The following is a 6,000-nucleotide window of genomic DNA, read 5'->3' on the forward strand; positions in this document are numbered from 1 at the left end:
AATGTTAGCTATAAGAAGAGCTCTCGTGACTTAATGGGCAACCTTGATCCATATGTGTTACTTCTACTGGTATAGCTCACATATCTGTGAAAAGGTGGCTAAGACATTGATATTCTATGAAAAGTTGTAGTGAGCAAGCTGCTAAACATCACCACACTGCTGCAGTAAGCTCTGTGTAAGTCTTCAGAAGAGTACCTTGTTTGCAAGTGTTTATTTTATTTTAATGGGTTGTACTCTGAGTAGGACAAAAATCACCAATCAAAGACATCCTACCAACTAAGATGAAAGAGATATAAAGAAAAATATATTAAGCAATAAAAACACTAATGGCTACCAGGTAGTAGGCCCTTGCTATGTTCTGTAACTGTTCCAAGTGATTGACAGGTAACAACTCATTCAATCATGAAAACAACTCCATAGATGTTATATACTCTTTTTATATATTACTGTAAGCTCCTACTTTAAGGATGAAGAAGGAGAGATTCAAAGAGACTAAATAACTTCCCTAGGACAGTTGGAGAGGTAATAGAAGAAAGAGATTTGAACCCAACACAAAATGGCTCCCAACTCTTTTATTTCAAGCATGAGATATGGCCTCACAACAATACCCTTCCCAGCTACAGCAAAGGAGGTAAGATGACCCAAATGCAGCATAGAGGCTGAAGAAAACAACCAACTCTGAAGCTAGGAAACATTTTTGTATCCTGCCTTCCAGTCATTATATGATCAGATACTGAGAAACCCTGAGCCTCACATGCTCACTGCCGTAGTAACAATGTACACACAGCCAGTAGACTCATTATATTCAACAAGTGAGAATTCATCGAGCTGAATAATTTCATTGACTCTAGACCTGCTTCATATTTCTTCAGCATATTATTCTTAATTCCCTCAACAATTTAAAATCATATCAATGGGCCACACCAATGCCAACATTTGAAGACTTTTACTTCCAGCTGTGTAAGAGCTACACTTGAATCTGGTGTGACTGACAATATCAGGCTCTAAATGAAATCACGAGGCCATCAAATTATTATGGTGCAACAAGGCCAAACACTAAACCATCAAATAATCTTGGAGGCATTTTGCAGCCAATCTAAACAGTTAATAAAATGACATCATAGGTTTTCCAGAAAGTAAAGCTAGCCATCTCTGCCTGATTCTGATAAACAAATTTCCATGTGAAATTTGGGGGAAGGAATTTAGAGTCTTCCCTGGGGACTGGGTTCAGTCTCTAGCTATCCCAATTTCAGACTCACCCTGTTATACTGCAGGGTGAGGTTGATGTTCTCTTAAAGCTGTTCAGCTCATCTCTCTGATGGCTTAGGGTTTTTTACCTTTTTAATTCTTCCAAATCTACATTAAAATGCCAAATATGATTTTCATTTAAATGACAACATAGGGTTTATAAACATTATTGAGAAAGTGAAAGTGTAAAATTAGGAGCATACACACAAGATGAAACATCCAAACAAAAGAAGAAGAAAAAATAAAGAGATAATGAGAATGAGCAAAAGAGAAAATACACAGAAGGGAGAAATTGCAGCCACTGGATATGGAAAGAGTGGGAACAGATTTTAATTTACTCATGCATTTCTCATGAAGCTGTGGAAGATACGCTCCAAATGCTTACTCAGACTGGGGCTGGAGAATACAGGTTCCTATGGGAACAGAAGCAGCTTACTGCCATGGTAGTCTGTGTTCCAAGTGTAAGTTGCAGCAGCAGCCTTCTTTTCCTATTCAGAATATTACTTGTGCTCTCAGTCTCAATTATTGCACTCCAGAGAGCTGTGAAGAGCAAGCCTATATCCTTAGCTCCTTGTTTCTTCCTGTCTTCCGAATTCAGATGTGTATTCTTTCCAACAGTTTGTCTTTTTTTCCTTCCCTGCAATTTATCAGGCTATTTCCTTTCCCTCAACATTCCTTAAACACCCAGTACAGTGTATATATTATGTCTGAAACACAATGCTGCAGAAATGCGAAAGGTCACCTCATGTTGGCCAAACTGCCCAACTATCACCAGAGATGTATACTGCCTCATCAGAAACACACCGCCTATATTCATTTTGTTCTCATTGGTCCCTAAAGACAGATAAACAAATCAGCACCATTTTGAACTAAAGACAAATGAGCTCTCTTAGACGACAAATTATTTCTCTTGTCTACATAGACATTCTAATACCTTGCACGTTTTCATTACTAGGCTATTGTTTATTGTTATTGTTTACCCGGCTAGTGAGATAATCTTGACATATTATTTTGCAGCTGTATTAAGGTTCTTAGATACTCAGTTATCTTCTCATGCTTGGAAATGTTTATTAACTAAGAAATAATAGATTCAGTATCCACTTTTTAAAACAATGTTTCTCAAAATAAAATCTGTATACCACCTGTAAAATAATCACTTCTGTGGTTATTAAAAATGATGATTATTCATCAACCAAAAGATATATAACTAAATACTGGCACATCAATACAACGGAAGTCTATTTAGCCATAAAGTATATAAGCAACTGATACACACTATAAAATAAATATTTTACAAATATTGTGCTGAGTGAAAGAAACTGGATGCAAAAGAAGTGCATTTTATATGTTCCATTTATATTAGTTTCCTCATAGGAATACAGTGTTCACTTTGATCACCCAAAGAAACTATAAATGGATCATATAATAGGCACTAAACTCATTGGGCATGGTGGCTGATGCCTATAGTCTCAGCACTTTGGGAGGCCGAGGCAGGTGGATCACTTGAGGCCAGGAGTTCAAGACCAGCCTGGCCAACATGATGAAATCCCATCTCTACTAAAAATACAAAAATAGCCAGGCATGGTGGCATGTGCCTGTAATCCCAGCTACTCGGGAGGCTGAGGCAGGAAAATTGCTTGAACCTGAGAGGTGGAGGTTGCAGTGAGCCGAGATTGGGCCACTGCACTCCAGCCTGGACAACAGAGTGAGACTCTGTCTAAAAAAATAAATAAATAAAATAATATGCACTAAGCTAATAGAAACTGTTAGAAATCAGATCAGCAGTCACTCCTGGAAGGGGGATACTGAGTGGAAAGGAGCATGAGGGAATTTTCTTGGGTGCTGAAGATATTCTATGTCTTAATATACATTCACAAAAACTGATCAAATAAAATAATTAAGATCTTAACCTTTCCTTGTATTTAAACTACATCTCAGCGTTTTAAAATGCTGGTTCTTATGTCCTATCACCTAAACATCTGCATTTATGGGAACAGACTATTTTGAAGAATAACTTTAGATTTACAGAAAAGTTCCAAAGATAATACAGAGTTCCTATATACACTGGACCCAGTCTCCTCCATTGTCAACTTTTATATTACTATTTCACATTTGTCATAACTAATGAACCAGTATTGATACACTGTTATTAAGCAAATCCCATACTTTATTCTGAATTATTTGGTTATTTTTTTCCCATTGTCCTTTTTCTGTCATAGGACCCCACCCAGAATACCACACTGCACTTTGTCATTATGTCTTCTTTAGCATCTCTTTACTATGACAATTTCTTGGACATTGTTGTTGTTTTTCATGACCTTGACAGTTTTGAGAAGCACTGGTCAGATATTTCATAAAATATCCCTCAGTTGAGGTTTGTTTGATGTTTTTCTCATGATGAGAGTAGGGCTATGGATTTTTGGGAGAAAGACCACTGAAGTGAAGTGTCATTCTTATCACACTAAAGCAATGGTACGTATGATCAACATGACATCACTTACAGTGTTCACCTGGATCACCTAAGAAGCATCTGCATTTTAAAACCAGTTCCTTGGATATTTCCTATATTTACTCACTTTCAAAGTGCCATATTAAATTTTAACATTTCACAGAACATTAAACAAGTCAATGTTAGAAGCTGTAACACAACTCTCTGCTCAAAGCCATCTATTACTCCTCAGAAGAAGTGTCTGCCATATCTCTTTAATATGTCTTGTACCTCTGTGTCAGGAGATAGGATGGATGCCCTGCTTTTCCCATGGGATGACCTTTTCCCCAAAACTCTCAGTTCCTTTGAAAGTCATGCTACCCAATATGTTTACTGCCCAAGTAACTCTCCCTGACTCAGTCATCCACAAGCCTTTGATTGCCCCTGACAATTCCTTCGAGATTTTAGTTTCCAACTGTTCCTTTTCCATAAATGCTTATTTCATATTTTTCAGTGACATCAATATCCACACATGTGTTTCTTTCAATACATGTCCTCTCCATTTCTTGCCCCCATTCTTTGGTGATCTTACCTCTGTTCCACCTCATCCATGGTCATGGTTAAACTTCATTATTAACAATTTTATCCACTCCAAAATTTCCAGTTTTAATCACCCCATCAAACACATCTGTTCTCTATGACATCCTCTTCTTCTATCCTCTTTAGAGTACTCTGATTCCTAAAACTCTTTTCCTGTCTGTAAAAATCAAAAAACAAAAGAGAACAACAACAACAACAGAAATAACAACAAAAACCACATCACTTCTAGTCAGTTGTTCCTGCTAGCAATTTGTCACCATGAATCTCACTCAAGTCCTCACTCTCCTCCTTACCTTCCTTAGCTTCTATGGCCTAATATTAAAATATTCCTTCTATCATTGCCACATGGCCAACCTTAATCCTGTTTAGAACTAACTCTTTTACTATCTTGCTCCTGAAATACAGCAGCTAATCACAAATGGTGGCAAAATGCATAATATGTTTGCTGTGATCACATTAATTTCATAACCACACTCATTAAGGGGGCCTTAGTGTAGCTCTGTCATCCCTCTTCATTTTCACTTATCCAGTCCCATAGGGAATTATTTTATTTTATATTTCCATTGCCTTGGGAAATTATTCTCTTCTCTCTTCAAACTTTCCCCCCTTCTCCTCTGCTGCAACCTCGCTTTCAGTTAATGAGCTTGCTTATTATTTCATTGAGGAAGTAGAAATAACTAGAGGAAAATTCTTTCATGCTTCCACCACCATATAGAGCAACATCATTACCCATATGCCTTACCTGATTATCAAGGCAAACCCACCTATTTAAGTACTAAACCCATCCACTGCAGTGCACTCAAGGCCATTGCTCTTGCTATGGCTTTGTCTCTTGCATCATCATTTTTTTCACTAGTGGTCTCTTTCTATTAGTACATAAACACAAACTATCTTGAAGAAATCTTCCCTTGATTCTATATCCCTTCACATAGTCCCTGTCTCATTTTTCTCCTCTATAGACAAGAGTTTTTGTAGTCACAGTTTTTTTTCTTCTCTTCCCATTCCCTCTTGGACCCACACTGTTCAGGCTTGTGTTCGTGCTGTGCCACAGGGGCTGCTCTCGGCAAGGACACAAAAATCCTCTGTATTATGTTGTCTAGTGGTCATTTATTAGACATTCAATTTAACCAAATAGTATCATTTACACAAACATTATTCACACATTATTACTTGAAACAACTTCTTTACTTGACCTTCATAATACCAACCTTGCTTTTCTACACACCTCACTGACTGCTCCTTCTCATTCTCCTTTGATAATTCCTCTACACCTCCCAGATCTTTAAACACAGGTATGTTTCAGGACTCAGTTCTCTCACACAGGTGATCTTTTTGTATTCGGCAGCTTTAAATGTGACTACTAACTTTAAAATTCCTAAATTTATATTTCTAGTCTGAATTTCTCCCTGGAACTGGAAACTCATATCTTCATTTCTTGATATCTCTATTTAGATATCCAATATGCATCTGTAAAAGAAAAATTGCACCAGATAAGTTAAATGGGAAATGAAGACTTTATTCAAGACTATTGCAATAAAGGAGAAAGATTGAACTCAACTCTGATAAAACAAAAGGTGAGAGAGTTTCAAGCACTGAAGTGAGCTAATGGAAGAACAGTGGAAAACTGACATCAGGGGAAAGGTTGATTCAGGTGATTAGCACATCAGTTTTTGCAATTGGTGCTTATTGAAGTTAGACTCCTCCCCTCCCACAGAGACTAAGAA

General features: G+C 37.3%; 1 long non-coding RNA gene across 1 annotated transcript in view; it reads right to left on the reverse strand.

The window, feature by feature from the left end:
- LOC104658638 overlaps positions 1–5,752 on the reverse strand; it is a 58,947-nt gene extending 53,195 nt beyond the window's left edge. The window contains exon 1 of the long non-coding RNA XR_747453.1: positions 5,485–5,752. This is a non-coding gene — a long non-coding RNA (uncharacterized LOC104658638). The remainder of the gene's footprint in view (positions 1–5,484) is intronic.
- Positions 5,753–6,000: the final 248 nt, after the last annotated feature.

The sequence above is a fragment of the Rhinopithecus roxellana genome, chromosome 6 (genome assembly GCF_007565055.1).
Source record: "Rhinopithecus roxellana isolate Shanxi Qingling chromosome 6, ASM756505v1, whole genome shotgun sequence".
In the NCBI taxonomy this organism is placed as follows: Eukaryota; Metazoa; Chordata; class Mammalia; order Primates; family Cercopithecidae; genus Rhinopithecus; species Rhinopithecus roxellana.